We start from the raw sequence: 10,137 nt of genomic DNA on the forward strand, positions 1-10,137 counted from the left end.
TCTAGTCTGGGCACAGGCTAGGAGAGACTGCGCATTGCACAGTCTAAGTGGCCAGGACTAGGAGACTAGCTCCTTGAACTGCGTAGTGCGTAGTTGGATACAAGCCTCGGCTACCTCTGCACAATTCCAGAAGCAAAGGTTGGGCCTTTATCTCCAAGAATGTGTAGTGCATGCAAGTGAAGGCGATATCCGGGCAAGGGAAGCCCAACTCTGCCCAAGAGGAGCTTGAAAATGAGCACATATGAAGGATGGTGAGATGTTGGATGCAGATCTAATCGAGTGATGATGCATGCAAGTCAAACAAGTGCATGAATCAATCAAACTAAAGGAAAATGATGCATGTGGAGATAGTTTCCGTAACGACGACCGTTAGTGAAAAAACTGGGTAATGCATGCAACACTCGGAAAAGGCAATGAAAAACTTAAAATAACACTTCTACAAGTTAAAATGCCAGCGTTCATTCAATAAAACAAGTGAAACAACACTCTCATAAGCTAAAAAAGAAAAAGTGACAGAAAAATCAATAAAATACTAGAAAAGCAAGACTTACCTAAAAAGGCAACAATGGTCGCATTAAAGGTTTCTTGATCTTCTCTGGAATGCCAGAGTTCCAAGATGGACTATGAAAATAATCTCTAGTTGCACTGATTAAATAGATTTAGCCAATTTAGGGTTTATGATGCAAAGGCCAAAAGTTAAGGAAAAAGCAAAACTTGGCGGCAGTTTCCAAAATAACTCAAATGTCTCCTCCAGGCTGCTAAAAATAGATACCTATTTTCTAGGGATGCTTTTTCATTTTTTTATTTTTCTTCAAAATTTGTCATGCATTTACCGTAGAGATTGCGAAATTCCGGGAAGGACTGGGGAACTCACTAGCTCATGCACTGAGTAGCTTCTGAGCAAGATGATTCTATGCAATTTCTGGGCTGAGTGGCTTTGGGATGCCTCTCTAGCTCTGCGCAATTTCCCAGCTGAAGGTTGTCTTTCAACTGGATCTGCGCAATTTTGGAGCTGAAGGCTCACTATTAGCTTGGACTACTCAATTCCCGAGAGAAAGGCTAGTTGCCCTCAAGGATTTCGCAGTTCTCTAAGGAAAGCCCGAAACTGGGTTGAAACTAACTCAGGAGTTTGGCTTGTGGGTCATCCATTAAGTCAAGTAAGCAAACACAAGCCATGATGCAAAGATGAGGCTCAATCAAAGCATAAGTACTTGGTTCAGTGCAAGATGAGTTGTTGTAATTTAAAAGGGAGGCTCCAAAATGAAGCATAGGAAAATTTTTGGAGATTGGTTGTAGCCGCTACAACATTGGAAACACACTGGTAGAACTCCAGCTCTCTGTATGGACCTTGTCTCATGTAAAGTGATTCTAACTCTTCTAGAAGTATTGTTCAATTCTTTGATTGTCATAGCTTCTTCACTAGCTTTAGTTAAAGATGTAGTCCCTACCACTCTCATTATTGACAACACACATACGAAGCCAAGTCAAACTAAGTTGTTTTGATTGGGGATGAGGGGTATATAAATGCACAAGTAATATAAATTGTTTGAATTTTAGTTTCATCTTTGGTGTTGCTCTGCCGTTACTGGGCCTGGACAGTACCCCGACGGAGTCACTTCAGGAACACAACCATTGCTCCACTTCCAGTGAGCCTAGATAGTACCTCGACGGAGTTACTTGCTTCACATCTCTGCACAGGAAACATTTCTCTTCTTTTGCCCTTATTTTATTTTTTTCTTTCATTATTTTTCAATAATTGTGCATGAGCACTTATTTATTTCACGAGGTGGAAGAGGGATCCCGACTTATTGAGAGGAGAAGAGGTTGTCCCTCCAGAGAAGGATGTTCATATATACCTCTAACATACTTGTTAAGGTTTTCCACCTCTCCTTACTGTACTTGACTGAGTTGACAAGGGTTAAGAAAATATAGAAAGTCAATTAGAGTAGGCAGTACTAGTTAAGAGTGCAAGCATCGTGATTTCAAAATGATTCTATATGAAAGGAATGTATTTTCCATGAGGGTATCATCGACTGAAATAAATGAAAGATTCACATAAAGAGAGGGACTAGACAGATAGCCAAGTGTTTATAGTTGTACAAGCTCCTCTTGGATTTCACCTTGCTTGTCTCAAGAAGCCAAACACGGTTTCATGCGGAAACTAACCTACGAGGGCAAAAGAAAATAAGGCAAGGAAAGAAGCAAGAGAGAAACAAAACAAAGTAAGAAAATCTAAAAACAAAACAAGAAATCCAACACTACTCCTACTCCTAATCTAAGAAGAACATGGGCCAACTCACGTGAAGTGATATTTCCAATGCATCCACCGACGCATTGGTTGACCCATGTAAGCGGCAACATGATTGAAAAGAAAGATATTCAAGCAAATCGACAAACAAGAAAGATAAAACAATGCAAACCAGAACATTCGAAGCTTGAATGCGTCCATAGAAAAGTAAATGTTGAAAGCACATGAAGGGCACTTTGTAGATGTATTATGGTGTCATGTCACATTGCACATAGAAAATAAGCATGTACACCCCTTCGAACATGATAAATGAGAAAGCATGAAGAAAGAAGAATATTTTCGCTTTGCAACAATGCTTGCCACGTATGACTCACTAATGCATGAAAAATAGGATCATGTGATTTTGGTGGAGGATGCGAAAATTATGAAACATATTGATCTTCAATGCGAATAGGAGAGTGATGAGGAGCCTTAGAGATTCAACAAATTTTTGATTAGAAGTGGAACTAACCTCAAGGCTATGAGAACTTGACATAACCATCAGCTCAGGATGAAGTGCCTCGACAGCTTGAGGGTTCTCCACTTCATTAGAAGATGGATCATCAAAGACTGGTGACTTAGAAAGATGAAAAATAGGTGAATTAGAATCATGATCAGATGAGTGATAAAAAGGATCACGACAACCACAATTAGAGAATTCAAGATGAACAATGACATCCTCTTGATTTGACTAATCATGGGGCAATGAAAAAGAAGAATTTTCACCCTCTATGTTTTCGGAAATGTAAGATGAGAGATTGGGTGGATCTGGGAAGAAATATTTGTCCTCTCTACAATCTAATTAAAGGCTGACATCCCACGTGTTATGTGAATTATCGAAAGTGGAAACATCTAGAGATGAGTTTTCACAAGATGGTACAGAAATGGCGGAACCATGGAATATGTTAGGATAAAGTGGACGAGGTGTAGACAAAAGGAGTTCATCCTTCACTGCGGATTCTTTTTCAGACTCCCACACATATTCATAAAAAATAATAGTGTAGGTTGGTTGTTCAACAACAAATTTTTCCACAACTTGATCCTCATGAACATCATGTGTGGAATTCGGAACGGATGAACAAAATACACCAAATTCCGAAGGATCAAGGGAACCAGAGGACAGAGGCTAAGTGGAGGAGACCAAATATGCACAAAAATGTAGAGGAGGTGGGGTAGGAGAAGGTTATGATAGATCAATAGGTGGGTTCACAACTTCTCCCACCTTGAACTGTGAAACTAGAGTTATTTGATGAGAAGGGGACGGGGGGTCACTTGGGACAATAACTTCCTCCATCTTAGGTTCTGAAGCTCTAACATTGAGGTATGTTGGGAGAGAGTCAGAAGTTTGTATCTCATGCTGATTCTCATAAATGTAAACAAGATATTGAAATATTCCCTCCATAAATTTCTAGTCAACTTCATCTTTAGGAAATTCATAATAGTAATGAAGGAAACGATCATGAAAGTGATCAAGAGATTTGTTAGTTTTTTTCACAATTTTAATTTTTTTTGATTGAGTTCTTTACGACCATAGAAAATGAAAGCACGAAATAATTATTTAAGCGTGTGATTGTAAGAGTTTATAGAGGTTGTGGTTAATGAGTGACACCATTGATTAACGTGCCCTTTTAACGTAAAAGTGAACAACCCACTGGTGATGTCATCCTAGGGGACATCATGTATGTCACAAAATCCACCAAAGAAAATTGTGTGCCTCAACAGGGGTGTTCCATTATCACCATTGAATTTGTATTCAGACAAGTCATTTATAACATCCACCTACACATCAAAATCAATAGCGTGAGAAAAACATGTTGTGGTTTTTATTAGGAAATAATTCATGAATGATGTGCATAAATTCAAAAAAACCTTTAGGGGCTCATCTTATCATCTGGCCCTCCTTCTAGCTCCATAAATGTTGATGATGCTGGACCCACCAACTTTAAGGGGATCTCCCTGGTAAGAAGTCCCAACTAGAGCTCAGACTGTTTGGAGTAAGAGTCCCAGTAGTGGGCGGTAATGTAGTGCCTTGACCGCAATAGTGCAAAAAGATAAGTATGATAACTTTGGGTTGAAGCAAGTTTGTGACCTTGCAGTGAATCAAGTGAGATGCATGGGAATTCTAACACATGGAGGGGAAAAGGAATTGTTCCCCTTAGAAGCTTGTAATAGTACGCACCCTAAAAGGAACACACGAGCAGAATCACATCACAAGCTAAAATGCGGAATAGTCCACAAATTAAACTGATGGGCTAATCTAACAACACTCATTCAACAAGATTCATACAATTGCATACAAAGTAGTTCATAATAAAATGCATAAATTAAACAACATACATTGCTAAAGCAACCAGAATAGTCTAACTACAATAACAACATATGCACGAAAGTGTGTTGGCTCTGTTATTATTATTATTATAAGTGAAAGTTCCATCCATACATGCACCATTGATAGCCACTAGATCCAATAGTGGAACATTACAGTCAAGAACACTTGCTCCACCAAAGAAGTATACTTGCTCTACGCTATGGAGAAGCCAAGGCTCGTCACAATACTCCCAAACCTTCTCTATGTTGGGTTGTGTTATATTATTTCCACGACCAGCCCCAGTATTATTTTGGACCCTATATTAGTTGGGTGGACCTACCTATGGTTTTTTTCATGAATTTTGCACATGGTTTTGGGCGCAATAGTTTTTGGTCCATGGTGTTTTGTAGATCCGATCAAAGGAATTATGGTTATGATATAATCTAGGGTTAATGGATTGGGGTTTATGGATGCTTCGGCATGTGTGTGTATATATATATTGTAACATTGAAAGGAACATAATGAAAAATGAATCTGGTAGTCTCGGTTTTGGGATTCAGGGGAAATATCTGTGTATATTTGTTTTATGTGTTATGGTCTTGCCATTGTTTATTTTCTGTTTTTAGATTTTGTATGCAGGTAATTTATGTACGGGGTTAAAAATTACATTTGGTATCAGAGTTGTTTTGGCTTCAATGGGACGCCTTTGTTGCTGAGGGGTTTTGCTCAGGTCTGTGCTAGACCTTGTTCAATGGGAGATCTGTGAGATCGATTCTTGTGGTGAAAGAAGATGGCAAGCAGTGGAAAGATATAGATCAAGAAATTTAATGGTAAAAGTTTTGAGTTGTGGAAACTCAAGGTGGAGGATTTATTGGTGGATAAAGATCAGTGGATCATAGTAGATCTAGGTACTAAGCCAACGGAAATGTCCGATGAAGACTGGAAGAAGTTGGATCGGAAGGCAAAACACACAATACGATTGTGTGTCTTAGATTCAGTATTACTGAATGTATCAGGGGAAGCTACGACGAAGGCTTTGCGGGATAGGTTAGGGACTTTTTACCAATCTAAGTCTCTGGTGAATAAACTGTTCCTATGGAAAAAGTTGTATAACCTGAGGATGAAAGATGGAGACTCGGTGACAGAGCATCTGAACACATTTAATACTGTGGTAAGCCAGTTATTATCTATTGATATTAAAATTTTGGATGAAGATAAGTGTATTAGTTTGTTGTGCTCTCTACCAGATTCATGGGATAGTCTGGTTGTTGCAATAGGTAGCAATGCTACTGCCTTGCAGTTTGATGAAATAGTCTTATCCTTGCTGACAGAGGAGAGCCAGAATGGTGATTCCTTGTCTGTACAAGGACTATCCCAAAATAGAAACAAAAATAAGTCCTCAAGTGGGAGATCTAAATCGCTAGGAAAACCTGTAAAGATGTGCTGGAAATGTGGAGAGGAAGGGCACTACAAAAGGGATTGTAAATCTAAATCTCCTAAGAAAGGAAAGGGATCTGACGATTCTCCTTCTTCTGAGGTGAAAATCACCTCAAATAAAGGTGGGGATGTGTACTTGGCTTCTTCTTCAAGTACACATGTAGATAATGAGGCATGGTTGATTGACTTAGGTGCATCCTTTCACTTCTCTCCCCATAGAGAGTGGTTTTGCGAGTATGAGAAATATGATCGTGGTGATGTCTTCTTAGGGGATGATAGGAAGGATAGAATCATTGGTCGTTGAAAAGTCAAGTTGAAGTTGCAAGGTGGAAGGATTAGAAAACTTTGGGTGTTTTGCATATTCATGCATTAGCTAGAAATTTGATTTTTGTAAGCAAGTTGGATGATGCAGGTGTAAAAACAATGCTCAAGAAAGATACCTGCAAGATGGTTTGGGAGAACTGGTATTGATGTAGGGAGTTTGGATTGGAACTCTGTACACACTACAAGGTAGTATAGTTATTGATGGGTGCAATAGTTCTGTGGTTCCTGAAAGTGGAGCAAAAAATCTAGTGGTCTTTAGAGTAAAGACCATGCTATGGCATCAAAGGCTTGGACATATTGGAGAGAAGGGCCTTCCAATACTTCTTGGTAAAGGTATGGTAGAACATATGTCTAATATCTCTATGGATTTTGATTTCTGTGAAAATTGTGTATATGGGAAGTAGAATCAGGTGAGTTTCCCCTCTAGTGGTAAGAGGGCGAAACATGTATTAGAGTTTGTGCACAGTGATGTGTTTGGACCTATGTTGGTTCTATCATTGGGTAAGTTTGTGTACTATGTATCATTTATAGATGACTTCTCAAGGAATACATGGATATATTTCCTCAAGAAGAAATTTGAAGTCTTTGATCGGTTTAAAGAATTTAAGGCTCTAGTGGAAAACCAGACAGAGAAGAAGATAAAGGTGTTGAGGATAGATAACGGTGGAGAGTTTTATAAGAAGGAATTTGAAGAGTTCTGTAAGAAGTTTGGTATAGCATGGAGAAGACTACTCCATACACACCTAAGAAAAATGGAGTTGCAGAAAGAATGAACAATGTGTTGATGGAAAGGACAAGAAGCATGCTCAGTGGTGCCAGGTTAGGACATGAATTATGGGCAGAGGCAATGGAGAGTGCATGTTACCTGGTCAAGAGATCACCTTCATTAGCATTGGAGGATAAAACTCCACAAGAGGTATGGACTGGTAAGAAACCTTCTCTTTCACATTTGAGGGTATTTGGATGTGATGCATATGTACATGTTCCAAAGGAGAAAAGAACAAAGTTGGATAGTAAATCTGAAAAGTGCATCTTTATTGGGTACAAGGATGGTTTAAATGGTTATAAGCTTTGGAACTGAGTAACAAGAAAGATTGTGTACAGCCGAGATTTGGTGTTTAGAGAGGTGAAATATGTTATTAAACATGAATTCCTACCAAAGGAACCTAAGAATATAGAGTTTGAGCTAAAGGAGGAAGAATCAGACCCTACAACAGAAGAGGAATTAGAAGATGAAGAGCCACAAACTCCATTTGTGATAAGATCAATTCAAGAAAGAAGGCAGCCAGAAAGGTATAGTCCACTGCTTTCTATTCAAATTTTGATTTATTTATTACTGATGATGATCCCAAAAATCTGAATGAAGCAATAAATTAAGAGGATGTTGAACTTTGGAAAGAGGCCATGGTTGATGAAATTGAATCTTTGCACAAAAATGAGGCTTGGGATCTCGTGGAGTTGCTGACTGGAAGGAAACCCATTAGAAGCAAATGGGTGTTAGAGAAGAAGATGAATGCAGAAGGAAAGGTGGAGAAATACAAAGCTTGGTTGGTAGCAAAAGGTTATTCCCAGGCACTGGGAATTGATTTTGGTGATATTTTTTCTCCTATTGCCAAGGTAGCTTCTATTAGATTAATTTTATCTATTGTTGCTTCTTTTGATTTTGAGGTAGAATAGATGGATGTGAAGACAACATTTATTCACGAGGATCTGGAAGAAGAGATCTACATGAAGCAAACTGAAGGCTTTGCGGTGAAGGGTAAGAAAGAACTAGTATGCAAGTTAAAAAAGTCTTTGTATGGGTTTAAACAGTCACCAAGGATGTGGTATCAGAAATTTGATACATTTATACGGGGACTTGGCTTCGCTAGAAGAAAAGCATATCACTGTGTGTCTATTAAATTAATTGGCGACTGTGTTATTCATCTGGTGTTATATGTGGACGATATGTTGCTGGTTGGAAATGAAAAAGAAATTATCCAAGATTTGAAGACCAAATTTTCCTCCAAATTCAACATGAAAGATCTTGGCGTTGCAAACTATATTTTGGGCATGTTAATTAAACGAGATCGGGAAAGAGGAAGCTCTAGTTAAACCAGAGGAAGTATGTCGAGACAATACTGCAGAGGTTTAATATGCAAGATAGTAAACCGATGTAGTCGTAAAGTTATCTGCTGAACATTGTCCCAAGGCACAAGAAGAGGAAGAGGACATGTCTCATGTTCCATATGCAAGTGTAATCGGTAGCCTGATGTATGTGATTGTCTGTGCTAGACCAGACATTGCACATGTAGTGGGAGTTTTGATCAGGTTTATTTCAGAACAAGGGAAGGGGCATTGGACAATAGTGAAGCGGGTTTTCAGGGATTTGCATGGCACTAGTGATTATGGTTTGTGCTACCAAGGAAGACGAGGATTTGACAATGTTTTGTATATCCATGGCTTTGTTGATGCAGACTGGGTTGGAGATCTAGATCAGAGAAGATATACAAGGGGTATGTGTTTAACCTATTTGGAAGTGCAGTCAGTTGGATGAGTAAGAGACAATTTGTAGTGGCACTATCAACTACAGATGCAGAATACATGGCAGCCACTCATGCAAGAAAGGAATCAGTTTGGTTGCAGAGACTGTGTTCAAGTATGGGGTTAGTACAATGACTATAAGGATAGACTGTGACAGCCAAAGTGCAATTTTCTTGGCAAAGAACGCTGCTTATCATTCAAAGAAAAAGCACATCAATGTTCAGTATCACTTTGTGAGGGATATGGTAGAAGACAAAAAGGTGTTTTTGGTAAAGGTGGACACTTTTAAGAATACTGTAGATGCATTGACAAAGTCTATGAGCTCTGAGAAGTTATCTTGGTTTAGAGAAACAATGGGCATTACAGGGGTGGATCAATGACTAAGCTCTCCTATGCCCCCTTGTGGAAAGAAAACATCAAGTGGGATAATGTTGGGTTGTGTTATATTCATTGCGCCGAGCATAGCAGGGGGGTCACAGGGGGGGCGGCATCCCCCCCCCCCTATCGGGGGGTTTGAGGGGTGCGGTATCCCCCTTCTACGGGGTTTGAAGCAGTGTCCCAAGAAATTTCTTTTTGGACCCTATATTAGGTGGGCGAACCTACCTATGGTTTTGTGCATGAATTTTGCACATGGTTTTGGGTGCAATGGTTTTCGGTCCATGGTATTTTATTGATCTGGTCAAGGGAACTATGGTTATGATCTAATCCAGGGTTAATGGATTGGGATTTATGAATGCTTCGACATGTATATATATATGTATTGTAACATTGAAAGGAACATAATGAAAAATGAATCTGGTAGTCCCGGTTTTGGGATCCATGGGAAATCTCTGTGTACATTTGTTTTATGCATTATGCTCCCACCATTGTTTATTTTTTGTTTTAGATTTCGTATGCAGGTAATTTTTGTACAGGGTTAAAACCTACACTTTAAGCCTAAGCCTAGCCAAAATATTGGATCTCAAAGGCCTCATCTAATAGTTATGAGGTTCTATTTATAATAAAGGGTGGGGTGACCCTTGACATTCCCCTTTGCGACTCTTCGACTACCCTCATGACTCTTCAACTTATTTACAAATAACTAATTACATAATATGATGACCTTTCATATTCCACTAATGACACTTGGAATTTCACTTAGAACATATCACAAATAATATTACATTTTGCACATGTACCCATGTGAGAAAAAATAGGCTAGAGACAACCTACTATGACTTCGAAGTTTAGGTAGAGACCGACTCGGAAACCTCCATTT

Source organism: Pinus tabuliformis, chromosome 9 (genome assembly GCF_031772625.1).
Source record: "Pinus tabuliformis cultivar Carrire ecotype Pingquan chromosome 9, CPIR1, whole genome shotgun sequence".
NCBI classification, from domain to species: Eukaryota; Viridiplantae; Streptophyta; class Pinopsida; order Pinales; family Pinaceae; genus Pinus; species Pinus tabuliformis.